Source organism: Ovis aries, chromosome 3 (genome assembly GCF_016772045.2).
Source record: "Ovis aries strain OAR_USU_Benz2616 breed Rambouillet chromosome 3, ARS-UI_Ramb_v3.0, whole genome shotgun sequence".
Lineage (NCBI taxonomy): Eukaryota > Metazoa > Chordata > Mammalia > Artiodactyla > Bovidae > Ovis > Ovis aries.
Window position 1 is genome coordinate 189,969,650 of NC_056056.1, and position 27,579 is coordinate 189,997,228.

Genomic DNA, 27,579 nt, shown 5'->3' on the forward strand with positions numbered 1-27,579 from the left:
CTGGGTCAGGAAGATCCCCTAGAGAAGGGCATGGCAACCCACTCCAGTATTCTTGCCTGGAGAATCCCATGGACAGAGGAGCCTGGTGTGCTACAGTCCATGGGGCCACAAAGAGTCAGTCACAACTGAGCATACATATACGCATATGTATGCATCAGCCACCTCTCTCATGTGATATATACATGGTATGAAGTTTTTATATTAATGAATTATGAAGTTTAAAGACCAAAAGGTAAACACAATCTGAAAGCAAAGTTTCTAGAGAAAAGCTAGATTGCATGTAAACTTTCCAAGACCCAGTAGATCCCACCTACTTTATAGGGATTTTCTAAGGCCACTGGCACATCACATTCGAAAATTTTTTCAACTCACTACAATTGGAATTTTGCTTTGGCCATCTGTTCAGTTAGTAGTGATTTCTGTCTCTCTCTCTGATGTATGGTTGACATGTCCTCGCTGCATATTTCTAGTCTACTTTTTCCTCCTGTAATAGTTAAAGCCAGAGAGTATTGAAAAACCAGGAATTTGGGTTGACACAGTGGGTAGCAGACACTATCAGTCCCAACTCAGCTGCCCCATAAGGTACTGTGCTCAGTTGCTAAGTTGTGCCTGACTTTTTGCGACCCCTTGGACTATAGCCCACCAGGCTCTCCTGTCTGTGGGACTTTCCAGGCAGGAATACTGGAGTAGGCTGCCACTTCCTCCTCCAGGGAGTCTTCCCAACCCAGGGATCGAACCAGAGTCTCCTGCATTGCAGGCGGATTCTTTCCCGCTTGAGCTACCTGGGAGGCCCCTCTAAAGAGTTCTGAGAAAATCTCAAGTTAAAAAAAAAAAAAGAAAGATCCTGGGCCAAGTTGAGTACTGGTGGTCTGTTAACAGAAAAGCAAAAGACCATTAAAAGGGAGATTCAGTTCAGTTCACCTCAGTCACTCAGTCGTGTCTGACTCTTTGCGACCCCAAGAACCGCAGCAGGCCAAGCCTCCCTGTCCATCACCAACTCCCGGAGTTTACCCAAATTAATGTCCATTGAGCCGGTGATGCCATCCAACCATCTCATCCTCTGTCATCCCCTTCTCCTCCTACCCTCAATCTTTCCATCATCAGGCTCTTTTCAAATGAGTCAGGTTTTCACATCAGGTGGCCAAAGTATTTAGATGCTATAAAACAAGATGAACTAGGGAAGATAGAATTCAGAGCATCAGGAAAGGGCTGTGAAATCAGAGGAAACTAAGAGGGAGGTAGAGGCTAGGATGGTTTTGTGACCCATTTTACAAATACTGACCTGTAATTGCTATAGACTCTCTGGGAATAACTGGCATGTTCCTGCTAGGCTAAGATAAATCTGCCACCATGCACCATCTAGAATACCACAATCATGTCTCCTAGTTTTGGATTTATCATTTACTAAAAAAAAAAAAAAATTGTCCAGTTCCAATTAGAACTGGACATGGAAAAATAGACTGGTTCCAAATAGGAAAAGGAGTACATCAAGGCTGTATATTGTCACTCTGCTTATTTAACTTATATGCAGAATACATCATGAGAAACACTGAGCTGGAAGAAGCACAAGCTGGAATCAAGATTTCTGGGAGAAATATCAATAACCTCAGATATGCAGATGACACCACCCTTATAGCAGAAAGTGAAGAAGAACTAAAGAGCCTCTTGACGAAAGTGAAAGAGGAGAGTGAAAAAGTTGGCTTTAAAGCTCAACATTCAGAAAACTAAGATCATGGCATCCAGTCTCATCACTTCATGGGAAATAGATGGGGAAACAGTGGAAACAGTGGTAGACTTTATTTTGGGGGCTCCAAAATCACTGCAGATGGTGACTGCAGCCATGAAATTAAAAGACACTTACTCCTTGGAAGAAAATTTATGACCAACCTAGACAGCATGTTAAAAAGCAGAGACATTACTTGGTCAACAAAGGTCAAGGCTATGGTTTTTCCAGTAGTCATGTATGCATGTGAGAGTTGAACTATGAAGAAAGTTGAGCGCCGAAGAATTGATGCTTTTGAACTGTGGTGTTGGAGAAGACTCTTGAGAGTCTCTTGGACTGCAAGGAGATCCAACCAGTCCATCTTAAAGGAGATCAGTCCTGAGTGTTCATTGGAAGGACTGATGCCAAAGCTGAAACTCCAATACTTTGGCCACCTGATAGGAAGAGCTAACTCATTTGAAAAGACCCTGATGCTGGGAACGATTGAAGGCTGGAGGAAAAGGGGACGACAGAGGATGAGATGGTTGGATGGCATCACTGACTCAAAGGACATGAGTTTCAGTAATTTCCAGGAGTTGGTGATGGACAGGGAGTCCTGGTGTGCTGCAGTCCATGGGGTCGCAAAGAGTCGGACATGACTGAGCAACAGAACTGAGTTGAACCGAAAAAAGAAAAACATTAATCCACGTACCTTGATTTCCTTTTTGATCTCTAAATATGACTAGCCAAGAATTGGACCTTCATTCCTGTCATCAAAAGTATTATAGTATTATATAAAATCCCAACATAACCAAGCCAGATTTCATTCTAACTCATAACCCAATAAGGAGCATCCTTTCCCTTCCTTCTGATTGACACATCCCTTCACTGCCTACTCTCAGAGCACAAGCTTCCTAAATGGATCCCAGACTACCACGCAGCAGTGGGAAAAAGGCTCTTTATTTTCCAGTAGTTAATATTTACTGAGAACCTATTATTTCTAGGCACTTTACATGCATTATCTTTCTTCAAGTGCATAATAACCCCTGGCAACCATACCCCAGTTTAAAAGGATCGTTCAGCATTCACAGTGGTTAGAAATACGCTACTAGATACATGCCACCATCAGGATCTGAATCAGTTGCTCTGACTTCAAGCCCAAGCTCTTTGAATTATACTACGATGGGAATCCTGTTGTTCAGATCTCATGCTAGGTGGTCCATTTTACTGTGTCATTGCTGAATTAGCACACTACAGCTCCCTAATCACACGGCTGCTTCTCAGCCACACATAATTGTACCCTTTACTAGCAAAAGCCAGGCTCGGCAGGTACTTTGGTCTTTTTGAAAGAGTTGTAGTAAATGCAAAGTAATAATGTCTGAGCAATCTAACTCTTGAAAGTGGGAACTTGTTTTAACGGTCACAGCCCCTAGCCCTTCTGCTTCCTTACTCTAGAGCCTCTATTGCAATTTTTTCCTTAATTTTATCAAAGCTTCCAGTCCACTGATGCTGCCGCTTTTTCACAGCTTTCACTACTGTCGTGGCTTCTCTGTATATCCAGCTTACAATTCAGAACCTATTATCAAAATAATTTTCTTGAAAACTTGCTAAATTCAAGTATAGGCCCCACTCTTCCTGTACTTGCCTGGCTAGACCCCAATCATACAAGAGTCTACTAGCCATCTTCTCTATGTCTCTACCTACTAGAGATTATATCACAGTTGTCTGTTGTTTGCACTTTAAATTTGTGATTCCAAACCTCAAATATGCCCACATTACTGCCAAAGGGCCTCGGCTACCTTTCCCTAATAAAGTTCCCTTTGGAGTCTTTGAAATGACTATTTCATATTTCCTCTCTCCTCAAACCTCCCACACTGTCTCCCAGCTCATTCTTATCTGATGACTTAGACTCATGCTTAACTGAAAAAAATCTAAGCCATGTTATAGGAATGTCTGCATCTTATTAAATGTACACACCTTTCAGTCTCTGTGCCCAAATTCTTTCTGTATTCTTTTTTTTTTAATAAAGTATCTTTTCCTATCAGAGTTTGATCCTTCCACTCATACTCTGATCCCGCCATTCTCATCTTTCCAAGGATTTTGCTCTTATATTTTGTTCTACTCTATACCATCAATGTCTTTCTCTGCACCAGATAATTCCAGGCAGTATACAAACAAATTCTGTAATCTCCAAAATTATAATAACCCAAACCCTCCCTTGTTGATTCCCTCCATTGTATTTTTTCTGTGCTTTTCACAGCAACTTTTCTCAAAATACTTCCCCAGCATTCATTCATTCTTTGGTTACTCTATCAAGCTTCTGCTTAAGCAGTCACTGAGTCAGTTCTTGTTGGGGCACCAACAATCTCATTACTAGATCCTGTATATGCTTCTTCTGTTCTCAATGTATTCTCCTCTCGGCAACATCTGATCCGACTGCCCAACCCCTTTTTGGAAAACTTTTCTCTTTTGGCTTTTAAGACAAATACCATCCTACTAGGTCTGGCCTGTCCTTTGTTTCTTCTCTTTTACCTAAATATTGGGATATTCCAGAACATAATACTGGACTGTCTTCTAAATACATAAACACTTTCCCCAAGTGATCTCATCTAATCCATAACATTAAATATCAGCCATTTGTAGAAGACTTCATCTGCCAACCATCTGACACCCTTCCCTGAAATCCAGATGTGTGTAACCAACTGACTACTTGTCATCTTGACTTGCATAGCATAGGTTTTGTGTGGTACTTTCCATCAAAATTCTATCCAACAGTCATTCCTCCCTTCTTCCTTGCCATTACAAACCTCGAATTTATGTGGTTTCCAGGTGGACTATACCCAGGGATGATTAGACATCCAGGTGAAGCTTATTATCAGGCTACCATATGATGCAGCCTAGACTCACTCCTGAGCATACATTCAGGCAACAGGGAGAAGGAAGTTGTCTTGAATCAGGAGTAGGGCCCTAACCAAGAGCTGATCATGCTGGCACCCTGATCCTGGACTTGCAAGTCTCCAGAACAGTAAGAAAATGTTTTGTTGTTTCAGCCACCCAAGCCATAACATTCTGTTATCACAGTCTAAATGGACCAAGACAACTCATCTCTCTTTGGCTAGCTCTGCTGACAGGTGCCAGGGAATTCATACTAGCTCTGTTTTCCAAATGTAACTTTTTTCTTTCAAAAGAAAGTTTCAAAGTTTTCTTTCAGAAGAAAGAAAACTCTAATTCAAAAAGGTACATGCACCTCTATGTTCCTAGCAGCATTATTTACAATAATCAAGACACTAAAGCAACCTGCTGCTGCTGCTGCTAAGTCACTTCAGTCGTGTCCAACTCTGTGCAACCCCATAGACAGCAGCCCACCAGGCTCCCCGATCCCTGGGATTCTCCAGGCAAGAACACTGGAGTGGGTTGCCTAAGTGTCCATTAACAGTTAAAGATGTTCATATGTAACAGCTGAAGATCTTCATATATAATGAAATATTATTCAGCCATAAAAATTAAATATTGCCATTTGCAGCAACATAGATGGACCTGGAAATTATACTAAGTGAAGTAACTCAAACAGAGAAAGACAAATATCGTACAATATCACTTATGCAGCATCTAAAAAATAATACAAATGAACTTATTTACAAAACAGAAACAAACTCGCAGACATAGAAAACAAATTTACAGAATGGGGAAAAAATGGAAACAGTGACAGGTTTTATTTTCTTGGGCTCCAAATCACTGTGGATGGTGACTGAAGCCACAAAATTTAAAGACGCTTGCTCCTTGGAAGAAAAACTATGACAAGCCTGAACAACGTATTAAAAGCAGAGACATCACTTTGCCAACAAAGGTCTGTCTGGTCAAAGCTTTAGTTTTTCCAGTAGTCATGTACGGATGTGAGAGTTGGACCATAAAGAAGGCTGAGCACTGAAGAATTGATGCTTTTTGAACTGTGGTGTTGGAGAAGACTCTTGAGAGTCCCTTGGACAGAAAGGAGATCAAACCAGTCAATCCTAAAGGAAATCAGTCTTGAATATTCATTGGAAGGACTGATGCTGAAGCTGAAACTCTAATGCTTTGACCACCTAATGGGAGGAACCTGCTTACTGGAAAAGACCCTAATGCTGGGAAAGATTGAGGGCAGGAGGAGACGAGGGCAACAGAAGATAAGATGGCTAGATAACATCACTGACTCAATGGACATGAGTTTGAACAAGCTCTGGGAGATAGTAAAGGACAGCGAAGCCTGGCGTGCTGCTATTCATGGGGTCGTAGAGTTGGAAATGACTTAGTGATTGAACAGCAGCAACAAAATGGAAAAGAAGCCCATATATATGTATATACGTATATATCAGATTCCCTGGTGGCTCAGAGGTTAAAGCATCTGCCTGCAATGCAGGAGACCCAGGTTCAATCCCTGGGTTGGGAAGATCCCCTGGAGAAGGAAATGGCACCCCACCCCAGTATTCTTGCCTGGAGGATCCCATGGATGGAGGAGCCTGGTGGGCTACAGTCCACGGGGTTGCAAAGAGTCGGACACGACTGAGTGACTTCACTTCACATATATATATATATATATATATATATATACACATATATATTCAGATATTTGCTGTATAACAGAGACTAACACAATCAAAATGAAAGTTAGTCACTTAGTTGTTGTCCAACTGTTTGTGACTCCAGAGGAGCCACTAGGCTCCTCTGTCCACGGAGTTCTCCAGGCAGGAATACTGGAGTGGATTACCGTTTCTTCTTCAGGGGATCTTTGCCACCCAGGGATCGAACCCAGGTCTCCTGCATTGCAGGTGGATTCTTTACCAACTGAGCTACGAGGGAAATTGTCAACACGTTCAACTATACTTCAACTTCAAAAAGTGCATGTGATATAATTCTGGCCAATGGATTGAAAGGAAAGTTGCTACAGAGGCTTCAGAAACATTTTCCTAGGTATTAAATAAATAAATATGTAAATCAGGTCCTATCTCTTCCCTGTTTAGCCCATGTTCTATAAGGCCCTCTACAATCAGGCCTTTGCTTATGTTTTTCATTTCATGCCATTCTTTCCTTTGCTTATTTATCATGCTCCTATTTTTCCAGCACACCAAGCTTTCAGAGTCTTGGCCCTGCCTGGTTCCTCCAGTTCTTTGTATGTCTTGCTTATGTCATCTGCTTTAAAAACTCTTCCTTTGCTTGTTTCACTGTGACTCATTTACTGTTTAACTCTTATCACAATCTAAAACTGCTATTTTTATATGTCTATATTCTTGTTTATTTTCTGTCCTTTCCACTTATCTTAGAATATGAGATCCTTGAGAAACTTATTCTTGAGAGAATATTCTTCAAGGCTCTCATTTTGTGTGATATTTCCAGTCCCTTAAAAAGTGCTTGGCATATTTGCTGAATCACTGAATGTCTACTGGCCTCCAATATTGAAAATATGTGATAAACACGACAGGACCAAATAGTATACTTGAAAATAAAATCCAGAGAGGTTGATTTGCAGGCAGTATATTGTAACTGACTGTAATTGAGCTCAGATTGAAATTAATCCAGATAAGGCACCAGAATGAAATTAATCCATTAACACCAGCTAGGGGAGCTCTGTCTCAAAATAGAAATTCCTGAGAGACAGTTTCTCAATGCTTTTCTTTTCCAAAGTGAGGAGAGGAAAGGAGATCAAAAGATAGGTTTGTTGTTTACGTATTTTTGAAAGAAAAAAGTTATATTTGGAAAAAAGAGCCAATATGAATTCCCTGGCACCTGTCAGCAGAGATAGCCAAAGAGAGATGAGTTGTCTTAGTCCATTTAGACTGTGATAACAGAATGTTATGGCTTGGGTGGCTGAAACAACAAAACATTTTCTTACTGTTCTGGAGGCTTGCAAGTCCAGGATCAGGGTGCCAGCATGATCGGCTGTTGGTTAGGGCCCTGCTCCTGATTAAAGAAAACTGTGTTCTCCCTGTTACCTCACATGGTGGAGTAAGAGACCCTTGGTCTCCTTATCCCCTTCCGGGTACACTAATTCCATGATGGGGGCTCCAAGACCTGATCTAACCCTAATTACCTCTCAAAGGCACCACCTTCAACACCATCATGGTGGGGATGAGGGCTTCAATGTAAGGATTTGAGGAGGACACAGATTTTCAGCCTGTAACAAGGAGGTATTATGAATAGTAGTGACACTAAATAGTTGAACTCCCCAGGTCGGTAGGTGCCCAATATGCTACTGGAGAAGAGTGGAGAAATAACTCCAGAAAGAATGAAGAGGCGGAGCCAAAGCAAAAACAATGCCCAGTTGTGGATGTGACTGGTGATGGAAGTAAAGTCCAGTGCTCTAAAGAACAATATTGCATAGGAACCTGGAACATTAGGTCCATGCATCAAGGTAAATTGGAAGTGGTCAAACAGGAGGTGGCAAGAGTGAACGCTGACATTTTAGGAGTCAATGAACTAAAATGGGCAAATTTAATTCAGATGACCATTATATCTACTACTGTGGGCAAGAATCCCTTAGAAGAAATGGAGTAGCCCTCATAGTCAACAAAAGAGTCTGAAATGCAGTATTTGGGTGCAATCTCAAAAAGGACAGAATGATCTCTGTTCATTTCCAAGGCAAGCCATTCAATAACACAGTAATCCAAGTCTATGCCTCGACCAGTAATGCTGAAGAAGCTAAAGTTGAATGGTTCTATGAAAACCTAAGACCTTCTAGAACTAACACCCAAAAACGATGTCCTTTTCATCATAGGGGACTGGAATGCAAAAGTAGGAAGTAAAGAAGAACCTGGAGTAACAAAATGAAGCAAGGCAAAGGCTAACAGAGTTTTGCCAAGGGCACCCACTGGTCATAGCAAACACCCTCTTCCAGCAACACAAGAGAAGACTCTACACATGGACGTCACCAGATGGTCAATACCAAAATCAGATGATTATATTCTTTGCAGACTCTGTGTGATGCTATGGATTATAGCCCACCAGCCTCCCCTGTCCATTGAATTCTCCAGGCAAGAATACTGGAGTGGGTAGCCATTCCCTTCTCCAGGGAATCTTCCTGACCCAGGGATTGAACTTCAGTAATGTTCACTCTTTTGAAAATCTGAAGGCCCTTCAGAATTATGAGACCTCTACTTTTCCAGTGCTCTATCAGTGGAACAACAAAGCTTGGATTATGGCACATCTGTTCACAACATACTGAATATTTTAAGCTCACTGTTGAGACCTACCACCTGGAGAAAAAGATTCCTTTCAAAATATCACCACTCAAATGACAGCACATGTGATCACCCAGGAGATCTGACAAAGATGTGTGATGTGTGATGTCATTCATGTCATTTTCCTGCCTGCTAACATAATACCCATTTTGCTGCCCATGGATTAAGGAGTAGTTTTTACTTTCAAGTCTTATGATTTACAAAATGCATTTCATAAATCTATAGCTGCCATAGATAGTGAGTCCTCTGATGGATCTGGACAAAGTAAATTGAAAACCTTCTATAAAGCATTCAAGATTCTAGATGCCATTAAGAACATTTGTGATTCATGGAAAGAAGTAAAAATGCCAATATTAGTAGGAGTTTCAAAGAAGTTGTTTCTAAACTTCATGAATGACTGCTGGTTTCAAGATTTCAGTAGAGGAAGTAACTACAAGTGTGATAGAAACAGCAAGATAACTAGAATTAGAAGCAGAGCCTGAAGATGTGACTGAATTACTGCAATTTTATGATAAAACTTGAGCAAATGAGGAGTTGCTTCTTAATTGATGAGCAAAGAAAGTATTTTTTGCCATAGAATCTATTCCTGGTGAAGATGGTGTGAAGATTGTTGAAATGGCAACAAAGGATTTAGAATATTAAGTAAACCTAGTTGCTAAGGCTGCTTGACAGGATTGATTTTAGTTTTGAAAGAAGCCTTACTGTGAACAAAATGCTATCAAACATCATTGCCTAGTGCAGAGAAATGGTTCTGGGAATGAAGAATCAATTGCTGCAGCAAACTTCACTGTTGTCTTACATGAGGAAATTACCAATCACAGCAGCCTTCTGTAACCACCATTCTGATAAGTCAGCAGCCATTAAAATCCTGGCAAGATCCTCCACCATTGAAAAGATTATAATTTGCTGAAGGCTCAGATGATAGTTAGCATTTTTTTTAACAGTAAAATATTTTTAAAGTTAAGGTGTGTATACTTTTTTCAAGCTTATTGAACACTTACTAGGTTACAGTTCAGGGTAAATGGAACTTTTATATGCACTAGGAAACCAAACATCTTATGAGTCACTCTATTGTGATATTCCCTTTATTGTGGTGGTCTGGAACCAAATGCACAGTATCTCTGAAATATGCCTATAATAATAACCTTACCAGGTAGGGTCTATATTATTATTATTATTCCCCTTTAATTGATGAGATAACTAAGAGTTAAATAATTTGTGTTAGGTCACATTGGTAGTAAGTGCCAGAGGCAATTATTTGAACCCATTTTTTCCTGACAATAAGCCCCAGAACATTTTCGTTGTACCTAGCTTACAACATAGGCCAATAATTTTGTTATTGCTATATGTTTTTGCAGTCAGCCTACTAGTTTATAATACCTAACTTGTAAAAGAAAGGAAATTAGGATATAAATGTTACCTATTCTTGGTAAAATTCCATTTCTGATACTTTAATAGAGTTTTATAAAAATAAATACAAACAGAACACTTCTACTTACCAGACCTATTCTATGCATCTATTAATCCATTCAAAACTTATTTTTGAGCACATAGCATATGTCAGGCTTAGTAGTCGGTACAGAAAGTATTTTTTGTTTAACTTTTCAGTACTGAGCACTTCCTGGTATCCCATAAATGTTTGCAGTATGAGTAAATGAACAGAAAACTAAAATACACTTCAAATTAAGAAAACATTCAGTCACCCCCAAAAGAAGCCCTATACCCATCAGAGGTTACTTCTCATTCCCTTCCCTTGTCCCCCAGCTTGGATCAACCACTAACCTATCTTCTATTCCTATAGATAGTCATATCCTGGTTATTTCATATAAAGGAAGCTTATAATCTGTGGTCTTTGTGGCTGGCTTGTTCCACTAAGCATAATGTTTTCAAGGTTCATCTATATCATAGCATGTATCAGTCCTTAATTTCTTTGTATTGCTCAATAATATTCCATTGAACGGATGTACTACATTTTGTTGATTCATTCATCAGTTGATGGACGTTTGGATTGTTTCCATGTTTTGGTTAGTATGAACAACGTTTCTATAGATATATATGTACAAGTTTCATGTGGATATATGTTTTTATATCTCTTGGGTATATATCTAGGAATGGCATTGATGAGTCATAAGGTAACTCTATATTTAACACTTTCAGAAACTGCCTTTTTCCAAAGTAGGAGCACCATTTTACATTCTTGCAAAAAATGCATGTGGCTTACAATTTGTCCACATACTTTCCAACACTTATTGTTGTCTCTTTTTATTAAAGCCATCCTAGTGTGTGAAATGGTATCTCATCATGGATTTGATTTTTCTTTCTCTGATGACTAATGATGTTGAGCATCTTTTCATACGCTCAATGGCTATTTGTAAATTGTCTTTGGATAAATGTCTGTTCAGGGATTTCCCTGATGGTCCAGTGATTAACGCTCTGCACATCCAGTGCAGAGAGCATGGAATTGATCACTGGTCAGGGAACTAAGATTCCTCATGACACACAGCACAACCAAAAACCAACAAAAAAGAGGTTTAAAAGAGAAATGTCTGTTCAAATACTTTGCCCATTGTAAAACTGGATTACTTGTCTTTTCATTGTTGAGTTGCGAGAGTTCTTTATATATTCTTTGTATGAATACACGCTGTATTTAATGTAAATTTTAAGATCAACTTCCCAATCTCTGCAAAAAAAAAAAAAAGAAAGGTAGATGGGATTTTCATAAGATTGCATTGAATCTGTAGATGAATTTGGGGAGTACTGTCATCTTAACAATATTGAATCTTTCAACCCATGAGCATAAAATGTCTTCCTCTTTCATTTATTTAGATCTTTCTTTCAGCAATGTTTAGTTTTCTTTCTTTTTTTTAGTTTTCTGAGTACACATTTTGCATTTCTTTTGCTAAATTTATTCATAAGTATTTTATTCTTTTTGATACCACTGTAAATAGAACTGTTTTCTTAATTTTGATTTTGGATTATATATTGCTGATGGATAGAATTACAACTGTTAAGTACTATTGGATAGAAATACAATTGATTTACATATATTGGCCATGTACCCTGCCACTTCACTGAACTCATTTAGTAGTTCTAACAGGTCTTTAGTAGATTCCGTAGTATTTTCTGTATACAGGATCATGTTATTTGCAAATAGAGATAGTTTTACTTCTTTCTTTCCAATTGGAATGCCTTTTTAAAATACTCTTGCCTGATTTTCCCTGATTAGACCAGGCTGAAGAAAGAAAAACAACATGCTTCTCAGCCACACCCACCCAGAATAGATCCTCCATTGCACTGAACTGGGGGAAAGGTAGGAAGTTGTAACTTGAACACCGAAGGCCTGATATTCTTCATGAGATTTAGTAGATTTTCTTAAATAACTGCTTCTCCATTTTCTATATATCCTTAGGACAGTTTTCAGAGGCTTTAGATGATTGTTGTTTGTATAATTTTCATTAGGTATGATTTTTTTCACTGAGGAGAGGGTCTACAGAGTTCCTCACATCACCAATGAGAAGTCCTTCTTCCTAATATTGAGCATTCATTTCCTACAGCTGCTGTGACAAATTACCACTAACTTAGCAGCTTAAAACAATGCAAATGTAGTCTCCTACAGTTCTGGAGGCCAGATGTCTGAAATCAGTCTCACTGAGCTAAGCCAAGGTGTTGGCAGGACTGGTTCCTTCTTGAGGCTCAAGGGAAATATCCATTCCTTGCCTCTTCTAGGTTCTGGAAGGGGCTGGCATTCCTTAGCTTGGGGCTGCAAAATCAGATCTTTGCCTTCATCATCACAAAGCCTACTCTTTGACTCTGACTCCTCCTGTATCCCTTTTTAAAGGAACTTTGTGATTATGTTAGGCCCACCTGGATAACCTAGGATAATCTCATTTCAAGATTTTTAACTTTGATCACATCTGCAATTTTCCTCTTGACAGGTAATGTAACATTGCTCAGGTTACGGCTGCTGCTGCTGCTGGTGCTAAGTCGCTTCAGTCGTGTCCGACTCTGTGCGACCCCAGAGACGGCACAGCCCAACAGGCTCCTCTGTCCCTGGGATTCTCCAGGCAAGAACACTGGAGTGGGTTGCCATTTCCTTCTCCAATGTATGAAAGTGAAAAGTGAAAGTGAAGTCGTTCCGTCATGTCCGACTCTTAGTGACCCCATGGACTGCAGCCTACCAGGCTCCTCTGTCCATGGGATTCTCCAGGCAAGAGTACTGGAGTGGGGTGCCATCACCTTCTCAGCCAAGTTACGGCAATTTGTGCTTAAACATCTTGGTGCAGGGGGATGTGGGGAAAGGAGCAGTTTTTCAGAATTGTGCAATTTTAGTGTTTGGAAGAAGCTTTAGTCTTTGTGCGTGAAGAACCGATACCTTGGATTGCTAAAATCATAATGAAGGTCTTATGACTATGGTGTGACAGAGCTAGAAACAGGTCTCCAGACGCCTGTTTTAGAACATTAGATTTTAATGACTAAACAAAAATAAAAAATATTATTTGTGGATTCTAAGCCATAGATAAAAATTTTAAATTGGGGGATTAAAAAAACTTAAAATTAGTTTTTATCAAAACTGGCTTGTTGTTGTTCAGTTGCTCAGTCATGTCCAACTCTTTTGTGACCCCCTGGACTGCAGCAAACCAGGTTTCCCTGTCCTCCACCATCTCCCGGAGCTTGCTCAAACTCATGTCCCTTGAGTCAGTGATGGCATCCAACTGTCTCATCCTCTGTTGTCCCCTTCTCCTCCTGCCTTCAATCTTTCCTGGCATCAGGGTCTTTTCCACTGAGTCGGCTCTTCCCACCAGGTGGCCAAAGGACTGAAGCTTCAGCTTCAACATCAGTCCTTCCAATGAATATTCAGGATTGATTTCCTTTAGGATTAACTGGTTTGATCTCCTTGCAGTCCAAGTTTTATCAAAACTGGCTGTCTAAAACAAAAATAATATAAGCAATTCAATCGTTACATTTGAATTTTACCTTTTATAACATCCCTTACCTTTTAAAGGCAAGAATTGGCTGCAAGCAAGATGTTTTTCCCAAGTTAATTTAATTCATGTTCATGAATATATGCAACAAAACATAGTTATTACCATATGCACTGTGAAATAAACATACACACATTTAGATAATTTATGAAGCATCTGTCATTTCATGATTCCAAATGAGAGAAATTATCCACGATTTCAGAAAGAATCTGGAAAACTTAATTGAATGAACTGTGTGTGATATGAGAGGGTCTCTTTCCAAAAAAATATTTTTACTAATTGAAATTTATAAAGTGTGATTCTGTTCACTGCTTTTTTCTAGGTTGTTTTTCTCCCCAGCTCCTGAAGGATGTTCAAGGCACTAACATTTCTCTGTGACATAGAATGACCCGTGGAAAGCACTGATTAATGATTGCTTGCACACTGTTCTTTGAGGGAAAAAGTCATCATGAGAGTTGGAACTGCTCCTTTTAACAACACTGTCTGCACTTAGAGTTTTTCAAAGCTATTTCACTTTAAAAAACGAAAGAAACAAAAAAGAACACACCTCCTTCCCTGGGTCCCTCCCTCCCTCCCTCCACAAATGCCTTTCTCAGGCACATCACCATCACTCAACAAGAAGTTGAACAATAAGCTATTGTCAGTTATAAGCAGTAGTTACAGAGAAAGAATCTGGCCCTTGAAAAGGATAGATTCCACTGCCAAAGAGATTTCATCTGACCCTCTCGTTAGCATGTAAAATTCCCTTTGTAGTATCAGTTTAGAAAAAGTAAAAAAGATAGCATGAGGATGTTTTCTGGGGGCAGGATTTGGGTTCTGTGGAATAGATCTTTTTTTAAAAAATTGTAGAATGTTCTTTACTAAACTTACAGATTTACTGCTGTTCTATAAATTGAGTGCAAAACTCCATCAAACATTTTATCAAATGACTGAATTTAAAGGACTTCTTTAAAAGAATCATACAACAAATCTCTTTAATCAAGAAAAGCCATTGTTTGATGTATTCTCAAAGGATGTTCAAGCTCATTGAGAATATTTTTGAGGTTTTGGGTTGGGTGGGAGCAATTTTTTTATGATTATTCTGTTGAAAGTTCTACCATCTGCATAGAACTCTTAGCCTGGGAATAAACAGGGAGAAATAGTGACACAGTGCAATGCACGTGTAAAAACTATGGAACTATAGAACAATGTTTCTAATCTCTATTGTACTCTATCCTTTAACCAAGATGTTCACTTTTAGTGGGAAAGGACAGAACTCTTAGGTTCCAGTAACTGCTGTTAGGAAGTTCAGCCTGGAGAATCACTAGCTATATTGATCAAATTGTACTTAATACACGTTCACAGAACATGAATCTTGTTACAATTCCTGCTCCTCTGGAAGTTGACTTTTACTTGTTTTCATTAGGGGAAAATATTATTGACATGACAGCATTTTAAAAATCATAGTCTGTTCACGTATCTTAAAAATATTTGTTGCCTGCACCCCAGTGTTGATAGCAGCATTATTTACAATGGTCAAGATGCGGAAGCAACCTAAGTGTCCATCAACAGAGAGAATGGATAAGAAGATGTGAAATGCATGTCCGTGCACACGTGCATATGCACGCGCACACACACACATAAGAAGATCACTCAGCCATAAAAAGGAGCAAACTTTTGCCATTTGGGCAAAATGGTTGGATTTGGACAGCCTTACAAGTGAATTAAGTCAAACAGAGAAAAACAAATACTATATGACATCATTTATCTATGGAAGATAAAAAATACAACAAACTAATGAATATAACAGAAAAGAAGCAGGCTCATAGACATAGAGAACGGACTAGTGATCACCAGTCGGGGAGGGCAATATAGGGGTGAGGGAGAGCGAGGTACAAACTTTAGGTACAAGATAGACTCAAGGATGTATTGTACAACATGGGGAATACAGCCAATACTTTGAAATGACTGGAAATGGAAAGTAGTCCTTTAAAAATTGTATAAATTTTTTTAATTGTTGGAGCATATGTACAAAAAATATCACGAGTATTCGGGCCTGTTCATTTCAACAAATTTAACATACCTCTGTAACCAGCACTTAGAATAACCAATTTGTGAAGAGGACTGAATTATTAGTTTTAAATCCACAGACTCTTTAAGACTAACTTTAGAAACAAGTTCTGTACACACCTCAAGCTGTTGGAGGCCACCACTGGAGGGAGACAGGGTCACTACCCAGGCTCAGTTTCTCTGGGCCATCACCGGGGCCTGTCTTGGTGGTGAGACCAAGGACCAGGCAGCACTCTGGCAGCCATCAGGCAGAAAAAAGTCTTTCTGGACAAAGTTCACTGCTCAAATGATGATGGGAAGTTAAGGAGTAAGCATAGAGGTCTGGAAAGAGTGGGTTTAAAAGAATAACAGGAGCTGAAGAGATCTGACCTGGAAGAAGCAGAGAAGGCTCTAGAATCCCTCAGAGACAGCAGACCAGACTATGGGGTCCATTTTACAGAAATTGTTCAGCGACTTCCCTAATACTATCAGTAGAGAAGCAAGGACCTAAGTGGGGTTCCCAGTAGTAGGAACGTGAATGGTGATGCTTGGACCAGAATGTTCATTTTGTTCTTTATTATTACTCAAGTCACATTATTTTGATACTTTGTATTACTAAGTTGGGCCGCAAAGATGTGATGGTTCAGGAACCTGAAAGCTGAAAATTAGAGCCAGGCAGCTTTGAAAGCTATTGGTTGAGAGTTACTGTAAAATCAGATATGTTATTATTCAAAGAGCTCCTCGTGCTGACATTATGCTCAACTGGCTAGGGAAAAATGAGGAGCAGTGTAAATGAAACCAACTTAGCTGCAGGGATATGTCCATTCGCACTCTTGTTCTGGGTGGGGGTGTGTGTGTGTGTGTGTGTGTGTGTGTGTGTGTGTGTATTTGCATGCACCCAGCACTCAGATCTTTTGTGGCTATTGTAATGCTATTACATATTTACTTTTGGTCTACAGAACTCAGGTTTTCCATAGCACCTGAAAATATTAGTAGTAGAATAAAAGTTTCATTGCAAGGGCAATGTGTGGATACTGGGATGTTTGCCATTTTATTTGCCTTCAGTCAGAGGTTATAGATAACTTGTTTTATTTCTTTAAAAAATTTTTAATTTTATTTTATTTAAAATTTTTATTGGAGTATAGTTGATTTACAATGTTGTATCAGTGTCAGGTATACAGCAAAGTGAATCATTATACATATACATATATCCACTTTGTTTTTTAGATTATTTTCCTATATAGGCTATTACAGTGTATTGAGTAGAGTTCCCAGCAAAAGGCTAGATACATAACTTGTTTTATAAAAGTGAGTTTGTGGTCTTTATGTGTTTTGAAACCCAGGTCATGTGGTTAAATGTAATTTAGTTTTAAATTAAAGAACATCTGAATAACGCAAATAATGGTCATTTAATCCTCCTTTACCTTATAAAAAATTAACATTATTAAAAACTTGTAAAACTTAGTGGATGTGTTTGGGTTTTTCACAGACTCTCTAACTGTGGCTAGATAGCTCTTTTTTTCCACTTTAAACAAGCCAAGGTCATTGGTTTAATCCTTATATTAACTCTTTTTTTTCCCATAGCTTTGGTCTGGGTCACAGCTATGGACTGAGTACCTCTTCCTTGTTTTCTATTTTGTGAATGAAAATTTCTGAAAACCAGGGAATCCCATGTAAACGGAGTTTGGTAATTTTGTAGACAGTATTCAGGTTAAGATTGATAGCAAACTTTAAGGATAATTTAAGCCTTAAGATTTATGAGTTTGAGACATGAGTTTGAGGAAACTCCAGGAGATAGTGCAGGACAAGAAAGCCTGGTGTGCTGCAGTTCATGGGGTCACATCACAAAGGGTCAGACACAACTTAGCGACTGAACAACAACAAAGATTTATGATTCTATGAGTTACCCACTTCTAAAAAGAAAAATCACTGACTCAGGAACAACTCAAATTGCATCCTTATTGATGTTGTGCTGGTTGTGTCCTTTTTATATGTGAAAGGTATTTTTCAGTTCATGTTGAATATAAGAACAGTCATGGTGACCTCTGAGAGGAGCCAATTCAAGTACAGGTCACGTTTGGGCTAAAGCTACAGTGGGCTCTCAAGTGCAAAGGCCCAGTGAGAACTTAAGGATACCTGATGTGTGTACAGGCAGCCATTTCCCAGGAAATTCCAAAGGCTGGATTCAGGGAAGCTAAATTTTGTCATCAGGTCCACTTCTGAGTGCAGGCAGCAAAAGGCAGGCCAGAGCTTTGGAACAGACACTGGCTGCACTCTGGAATGGAATTGGATGGGACAAAAGGGGCAAGTGATGTGAGAGGGTCTAGGCAGTTGCTGAAAATAGCAAAGCATGTCTGGGGTGCGTTTTTAGTGTCTGTTCACCATGTTTGTGCCCAAAGGACTGGATCAGAGCAGAAACCCAGTATTATTGGAGAATGAGGTATTTCACTTTGATAGATTTTCCAGATACCTGAAACAAAACCTTCTAAATGTGTACATTCAATATTTCCAGAGAAATCTTTTATGTGGATTGTATGATTCCTAATTTTTTAAGGCAGAGTGTATGAGTTTAATGTTGTGATTCAGTCGCTAAGTCATTTCTAACTCTTTGCAGCCCCATGGACTGCAGCACGCCAGTCTTCCCTGTCCTTCACCATCTCCCAGAGTTTGCTCAAACTCATGTCCATTGAGTCCATGAGGCCATCCAACCATCTCATCCTCTGTCATCCCCTTCTCCTTCTGCCTTCAATCTTTCCCAGAGTCAGGGTCTTTTCTAATGAGTTCTCTCTTCGCATCATGTGGCCAAAGTATTGGAGCTTCAGCATCAGTCCTTCCAATGAACATTAAGGGTTGTTTTCCTTTAGGATTGACTAGTTTGATCTTCTTGCAATTCAAGGGACTCTCGAAGTTCTCCAGCACTTTCAAGAAACATTTAATTTTAAGGAATCTTATATGTTGTTTTCTGTTTCTCAAAGGCCCTCTGTTCTTTATCAGTTTCTGGAAAACAGGAAGGAGCAAAGCTGCACGCAGTTTTCAGGACTGAGGTCACGAGGCAGAACGCATACATGGATTGCTTTCAGTAACCTTTTCAGTTCAGTTCATTTAAGTTCAGCCACTCAGTCATGTCCGACTCTTTGCGACCCCATGAATCACAGCATGCCAGGCCTCCCTGTCCATCACCACCTCCCGGAGTTTACCCAAACTCATGTCCATCAAGTTGGTGGTGCCATCCAGCTATCTCATTCTCTGTCATCCCCTTCTCCTCCTGCCCCCAATCCCTCCCAGCATCAGGGTCTTTTCCAATGAGTCAACTCTCATTGGCCAAAGTATGGTAGTTTCAACTTTAGCATCAGTCCTTCCAATGAACACCCAGGACTGATCTCCTTTAGGATGGACTGGTTGGATCTCCTTGCAGTCCAAGGGACTCTCAAGAGTCTTCTCCAACACCACAGTTCAAAAGCATCAATTCTTCAGTGCTCAGCCTTCTTCACAGTCCAACTCTCACATCCATACATGACCACAGGAAAAACCATAGCCTTGACTAGATGGACCTTTGTTGGCAAAGTAATGTCTCTGCTTTTTACTATGCTGTCTAGGTTGGTCATAACTTTCCTTCCAAGGAGTAACCGTCTTTTAATTTCATGGCTGCAATCACCATCTGCAGTGATTTTGGAGCCCCCAGAAATAAAGTCTGACACCGTTTCCACTGTTTCCCTATCTATTTCCCATGAAGTGATGGGACCAGATGCCATGATCTTCGTTTTCTGAATGTTGAGCTTTAAAGCCAACTTTTTCACTCTCCTCTTTCACTTTCATCAAGAGGCTCTTTAGTTCCTCTTCACTTTCTGCCATAAGGGTGGTGTCATCTGCATATCTGAGGTTATTAATATTTCTCCTGGCAATCTTGATTCCAGCTTGTGCTTCATCCAGCTTGGCATTTCTCATGATGTACTCTGCATAGAAGTTAAATAAGCAGGGTGACAATATACAGCCTTGACATACTCCTTTTCCTATTTGGAACCAGTCTGTTGCTTCCTGACCTGCATACAGGTCTTCTCAAGAGGCTGATCAGTTGGTCTGGTATGGGCATCACTTTCAGAATTTTCCACAGTTTATTGTGATCCATACAGCTTTGGCATAGTCAGTAAAGCAGAAATAGATGATTTTCTGGAACTCTCTTAACCTTTTACCTTTCTGTAAAACTACTTAGTCATGTTCTTATTTCCAGTACATGGCTTGTCTTCTGGCCCAGTGATGACTGCTCTTCCCCTAGTTACTCTTGTTATGGCCCTATGACGATTGTTATTCCTTAAGTTACTGTTGTTATACGTCTGGTTTCGGTGTTTTTTACTTAACTTTATCTTTTGCCTAAAGCGCCTGGTGGGCTCCAGTCAAAAGGGGTCGCAAAGAGTTGGACATGACTGAGCGACTTCACTTCTTCACTTCCTTTATTACAATATATAAACACACACTGCCATGAATAAAGCACCCTTGTTCCACTAGAGACTTGGGTACCCCACGTCCTTCTCTTCTTCGCCTTCTTTTCGTCAACTCCTGTCCCCGGGTTCCTGTCTGTCAAGAAGACCATAACACAGCACCACAACAATTTAAAAGCATCAGTTCCTCAGCACTCAGCCTTCTTTATGGTCCAGCTCTCAATCTGTTCATGACTACTGGTAAAACCATACCCTTAACTATACAGACCTTTGTAGGCAAAGTAATGTCTCTGTTTTTTAATATGCTGTCTAGGTTTGTCATAGCTTTTCTTCCAAGGAACAAGCATCTTTTAATTTTATGTGTTTAATATAAACCTTACTAAATGACCATTCCTGACTGTATTGTGCTTTAAAATAGTGAGGCCTTTAGGTGTATAAAGCTTTAACAGACTTCTTGTCCATACAAAAAATATGAAGTCTACCCAGACTTACACAGTTGTTTTTTTTTAAATTGTGTTTATTTAAATTTTGTATTTTTCCCCTCAGCAGTGCACTGGTATTTCTTACTACATCTAACCCTTCTCTGTGTGACCACCTCTGTTACTGCTCCTCCCTTGTCATCTACTTATCTCTGATTTGTCTATTTGGGGCTACAAAAACAGATGTTTAGGTTTGTTAAAATCTTGCGTAAAGTAAGAATGGGGTCCTGAAAAAGTGTCTTCTGAATTAAGCATATAAACTTCAACAAAAGTGCACGAATGCCCAACTTCCAACATCTATTTAACTCCTCAGAATCTTTTCAGTGTCTTTATGTTTTCTTCTGGGTTTTTGTTTTTAATTTTTTATTGGAGTATAGTTTATTTGCAGCACTTTGTTTGTTTCAGTTGTATAGTGTTTTTTTTTTTTCCATAGCTGAGATTGTCAGTGGTTCTCTCTGACTATCTGAGGCAGTAACATAATCTGAAGTGTTATTTAGCACTATCCATTTGCTGTCATGTCTTTTCTAGAACTGTGACTGACAGAGTGAGGGTTTAACAAATATTTGTTGTAAGGATAACAACATTTGTTGATGAATGAAAGCAGGATGTGCAGTTTCTATCCTACAAAATTCAGCTATGTGCCCAGTTTAACGAAAGGTACATATCAGTATTAACTAAGAATGATGTGGATGAAAGCCAATGATGTCTGATCATTTTAGGGATTTGCAAACTCAAAGTCAAGGGCAACATGGGCCAGCACAACTTTTTATTTTATGTCACTGCCTGTGGTCGTGCGTGCACTCCAGTTCACTGGCCTCACCACTGCTTTGCTGTTTTATACTTGGCCATGTCATACAGTTAGGTACCTGCTTGGCATACCCTAAGTGTGTTTAGATTTTAGGGTCTCTGAGTTTCTGTATTGTGTGCTCAGTCATGTCCGACTCTGTGACCCCATGAACTGTAGCCTGCCAGGCTCCTCTGTCCATGGCATTTCCTAGGCAGGAATACTGGCATGGGTTACCATTTCCTTCTCCAGCAGATCTTCCCGCCCGAGGGACTGAACCCCGCATGAACCCGTGTCTCCTACATTGATGGCAGATTCTTTGCCACTGAGCCACCTGTGAGCCTTCCTTTAGGTTACTCACTTTCAAAGCTGCTACCAGAAAAGCTGTATTCCATTTTGTATCCCCTTGCTTCTGTTGTTGTTCCTTATTGTTGAATACTTTTAAAACAACATCTACTAATTGAGAAGGATTCATCTCAAATACACCATTTAATTTCCATAATTTTTAACTTCTGGGGCACTTTGCCTGATGAAGGTCATTTTTATCATCTTTACATTCTCAGGGGCTTCAGGGCCCCTAGGCCTCATGGTCCTCAGAGTTGTTCTTTTACATAATCGTTATTGAATACTCTCACCATGCAAAGCAGTCTGAGATGGCGAGAAAAATGTTCAAAATCCAAGTTCTTGATTTTCCTCCAATCCCAACCCTAGTTCTCACAGAGCCTTCCCAATTCAGTAAACGCCCTCCTCCAAATGTCTAAAATCTTAGGGCTATTCCTCTTCCTTTTGTTTCCCATGTTTACTCCATCAGCAAATCATACCATCTTTGAAAGATATTTAGAATTTATGCATTTTTCATCACCCCCATCACTACTATGCTGGTCTAACCTACCATTACCTCTGGCCAGGACTATCGATCTAGCCCCTGACCTCTCCATCTGTTTCCATGCGTGCCCTCTTACAGTTCTCCCACAGGGAGATTCTTTTTACTAAAGAAGTAAATCCCATCAATTCTCTGTTAAAATCGTCTATTAATTTCCCATCTCACCCAGTGTAGAGGCTAAAGTTCTCTCCATGGCCTATAAGTCTGTCCCTTCCTTCACTTCTCTGACTATCTGTCTTATTCCCTTCCTCTTTATTCACGAGAACCATCCACAGCAGCCCCTGATTGCCCCGGAACACCCCCAACATGCTCCCACCTCATGGCCTTAGCACCTGCTCTTTCTTCTCTTTGGCCCTCTTTGCCTAGACAAGCAAATAACTCACTTCTTTCCCTCCTTCAGGTGTCTGCACAAGTGTCTGCCTTTTAGACAAGCCTTCCACACCTACCTTTGCTAAAATTGCACTCTTCTGTCATTTTCTAGCCTCTCTCCCATGCTCTCTTCCTTCACAACAACTCCTTACCTGATAGTAACTATTTATTAGTCAGTCTTCTCTGTCAAGGACGTAATCTTGGGACTTGACTGGTGGTCCAGTGGTTAAGAATCCACCTTCTAATACAAGGGGTATGGATTTGATCCCTGGTTGGGAAACTGAAATCCCGTATGCCTTGGAGCAACTAAGCCCTGTGCTGCAACTAGAGAGAGGCACATGTGCCACAACGACCCAGAAAGACCAAAAAAAAAGAATGCTGTCTTCTTTTATTTTTCAATAAGTATCTATTTGTTTATTTTTGGCTGTGCTGGGTCTTCATTGCTCTGTGGGCTTGTTTTAGTTTGGAGAGGTGGGCTACTCTCCGCGTGCAGGCTTCTCATTGAAGTGGCTTCTCTTGTTGTGGAACACGGGCTCTAGGGAGCTCAGGCTTCAGTAGTTTGGCACATGGGCTCAGTAGTTGCAGTTCCCAGGCTCAATGTTCGTGGTGCATGGGCTTAGTTGCTCTGTGACATGTGGGATCTTCCCGGACCAAGACTCAAACCTGTGTCTCTTGCATTGGCAGGCAGATTGTTTACTACTGAGCCACCAAGGGCGCCCAAATGTGATCTTCCTAAGGGGAGACACTTTGTTCATGATCGTTTCTTGAATGTGTGGAATAAGACCTGGACAGGGGCTTAATCAACATTTTTTGATTGAACAAATGAATAAATAAGTGAAAGAAAAAATTAACAGAAGAGATATATTCAGGTAAGAAGTATTGGTTGTGCGTTCATTACGTGTCATTACGTTCATTGCTCGAGGCCCTTGGAATGCTTCAGTGAAGAAGCCAGAGGACACCTGCTCTTCTGGAGGTGGGGTTCAGCAGTGCATGGATGGAAGATGCAGACAGTAGCAGCCCAGGAGTGCTAGGAGGGCCCAACTCTGATGCCAGCTTCCCCAGCTTTGAGTCCTCTTTTTTGCCACTTGCCTGACTCTCTTGAAAAGTTACTTAAGCCTCTGACACTTCAGTTTTGATCTCAGGTGTCTTTGGCCTGCAGCAGCTTGAGGCAGGGTTTCAGTTCGCAGCCAGAGACTCAAGTCAGGCAGAGGCGGTCAGAGTGCTGAATCCCAACCACTAGATTCCTGCCCTCACCGGGGACCGGCGGCCAGTGATAAAGGAATTTCCACATAGAGACAGTAAGTAGTAAAATAAGTAAAGTGTTTACCAGAAGGAAAAAGAGTACAGTACATGTGGATAGATACATGGGCAGGCTTAGAGAGAGTCATGCCCTACTTGCAGTTTGAATCACTTTATGGGGTATTTTTTTCCAGGTTTCCTTTGGCCAGTCATCTTGCTTTGTCTGGTTCCGAGTCTGTATTTGGTGTATCTCAGGGTCCTCCCATGTATGCACACAGCTCTTAGCCAAGGTGAATTCTAGTGAAGAGGCCTGTGGGTAGGTTGACATCACTGACTATGAGATGATGCCCCTCACTTTTTGACCTGCAAAGAAACTTTCTGCACATATATAGTCAGGAATATCTCCTTGACTTCGGGAATGAAGAATATGAGGTCTTTTTTTCTGGCCAGGACTTAGCTCCTCACTCACTCCTGCTATTTTGGAGTTTGTGTCCATGGGGTAAAAACTCCAGCTGCTCAGCCTGGGGCCCATCTATCTCCTGCCTCAGTTTCTCTCCATCTGTCTTTAGATTCAAGTTTCAGTTCAGTCCCTCAGTCATGTTCAACTCTCTGTGATCACATGGACTGCAGCATGCCAGGCCTTCCTGTCCATCAATAACGCCCTGAGCTTGCTCAAGCTCAAATTCATCAAGTCAGTGATGCCATCCAACCATCTCATCCTCTGTCAACCCCTTCTCCTCCAGCCTTCAATCTTTCCCAGCATCAAGGTCTTTTCTAATGAGTCAACTCGTCGCATCAGGTGGCCAAAGTACTGGAGCTTCAGCTTCAGCATTGGTCCTTCTAATGAATATTCATGATTGATTTCCTTTAGGATTCACTGGTTTAATCTCCTTGCTGTCCACGAGACTCTCAAGAGTCTTCCCCAGCACCACAGTTCAAAAGCATCAATTCTTCGGTGCTTAGTCTTCTTTACTGTCCAACTCTCACATCCAAACATGACCACTGGTAAAACAATACTTTTGGCTATACAGACTTGTAGGCAAAGTAATGTCTCCACTTTTTAATATGCTATCTAGGTTTGTCATAGCTTTTCTTCCAAGGAACAAGCATCATTTAATTTCATGGCTGCAGTCACCATCTGCAGTGATTTTGGAGCCCAAGAAAATAAAGTCTCTTACTGTTTCCATTGTTTCCCCATCTATTTGCCATGAAGTGATGGGACCAGAGGCCATGATCTTCGTTTTCTGAATGTTGAACTTTAAGCCAACTTTTTCACTCTCCTCTTTCACTTTCATCAAGAGGCTCTTTAGTTCCTCTTCATTTTCTGCCATAAGGATGGTGTCATTTGTATATCTGAGGTTATTGATATTTCTCCTGGCAATCTTGATTCCAGCTTGTGCTTCATCCAGCCTGGCATTTTTCATGATGTACTCTGTATATAAGTTAAATAAGCAGGGTGACAATATACAGCCTTGACATACTCCTTTCCCAATTTGGAACCAGTCCGTTGTTCCATGTCCAGGTCTAATTGTTGCTTCTTAACCTGGATACAGATTTCTCAGGAGGCAGGTCAGCTGGTCTGGTATTACCATCTCTTGAAGAATTTTCCACAGATTTTTGTGGTCTACACAGTCAAAGGCTTTAGTGTAGTCAATTAAGCAGATGTTTTTCTGGAACTCTCTTGGTTTTTAATGATCCAACATACATTGGCAATTTGCTCTTTGGTTCCTCTGCCTTTTCTAAATCCAGCTTGAATATCTGGAAGTTCTAAGTTCATGTACTGTTGAAGCCTAGCTTGGAGAATTTTGAACACTACTTTGCTAGCGTGTGAGATGAGTGCAATTGTGCGGTAGTTTGAGCATTCTTTGGCATTGCCTTTGTTTGGGGTTGGAATGAAGACTGACCTTTTCCAGCCCTGTGGCCTAGCTGGGGTGAAATACCTGCTGCACAGCGCTGGAGAGAATCCCATGACACGGTGCACATGAAACACTCCACATGAGGCAAGGACTCAGTAAATTTCCCAGTTAAGCTCTTTCAAATCCTAAAAGATGATGCTGTGAAAGTGCTGCACTCAATATGCCAGCAAATTTGGAAAACTCAGCAGTGGCCACAGGACTGGAAAAGGTCAGTTTTCATTCCAATCCCAAAGAAAGGCAATGCCAAAGAACGCTCAAACTACTGCACAACTGAACTCATCTCACACACTAACAAAGTAATGTTCAATATTCTCCAAGCCAGGCTGCAACAGTATGTGAACCGTGAATTTCCAGATGTTCAAGCTGGTTTTAGAAAAGGCAGAGGAACCAGACAGCAAATTGCCAACATCCATTGGATCATCAAAAAGGCAAGAGAGTTCCAGAAAAAACATCTATTTCTGCTTTATTGACGATGCTGAAGGCTTTGACTGTGTGGACCACAACAAACTGTGGAGAATTCTTCAAGAGATGAGACTACCAGACCAGCTGACCTGCTTCCTGAGAAATCTGTATGCAGGTCAAGAAGCAACAATTAGACCTGGACATGGAACAATGGACTGGTTCCAAATTGCGAAAGGAGTATGTCAAGGCTGTATATTGTCACCCTGCTTATTTAACTTATATGCAGAGTACATCATGAGAAATGCCAAGCTGGATGAAGCACAAGCTGGAATCAAGATTGCTGGGAGAAATATCAATAACTTCAGATATGCAGATGATACCAACCTGATGGCAGAAAGCAAAGAACTAAAGAGCCTCTTGATGAAAGTGAAAGAGGAAAGTGAAAAGCTGACTTATAACTCAACATTCAGAAAACTAAGATCATGGCCTCTGGTTCCATCACTTCATGGCAAATAGATGGGGAAGCAATGGAAACAGGAAGAGATTTTATTTTCTTGGGCTCCAAAATCACTGCAGATGGTGACGGCAGCCATGAAATTAAAAGACTCTTACTCCTTGGAAGGAAAGTTATGACCAACCTAGAGAGCATATTAAAAGCCAGAGACATTACTTTGCCAACAAAAGTCCTTCTAGTCAAGGCTATGGTTTTTCCAGTGGTCATGTATGGATGTGAGAGTTGGACTATAAAGAAGGCTGAGAGCCAAAGAATTGATGCTTTTGAACTGTGGTGTTGGAGAAGACTCTTGAGAGTCCCATGGACAGCAAGGTGATCCAACCAGTCCATCCTAAAGGAGATCAGTCCTGAATATTCATTGGAAGGACTGATGCTGAAGCTGAAACTCCAGTCCTTTGACCACCTGGTGGGAAGACCTGATGACCTGATGGAAAAGACCCTGATGCTGGGAAAGATTGACGGTGGGAGGAGAAGGGGACGACAGAGGATGAGATGGTTGGATGGCATCAATGACTCGATGGATATGAGATTGAGTGAACTCCAGGAGTTGGACAGGGAGGCCTGGGGTGCTGCGATTCATGGAGTCACAAAGAGTCAGACACGACTGAGTGACTGAACTGAACTGAGAACAAAT

The 27,579-nt window shown here is 40.6% G+C and overlaps 1 protein-coding gene and 1 non-coding gene across 11 annotated transcripts in view; both read left to right on the forward strand.

Annotated features, from left to right (window-relative positions):
• The window catches only part of LMNTD1 (lamin tail domain containing 1), a 507,654-nt gene that overhangs the window by 359,582 nt on the left and 120,493 nt on the right, over positions 1-27,579 (forward strand). The window lies entirely within an intron of this gene.
• TRNAC-GCA (transfer RNA cysteine (anticodon GCA)) lies at positions 6,057-6,128 on the forward strand. The gene has a single exon. It is a non-coding gene; the product is annotated as a tRNA-Cys (tRNA).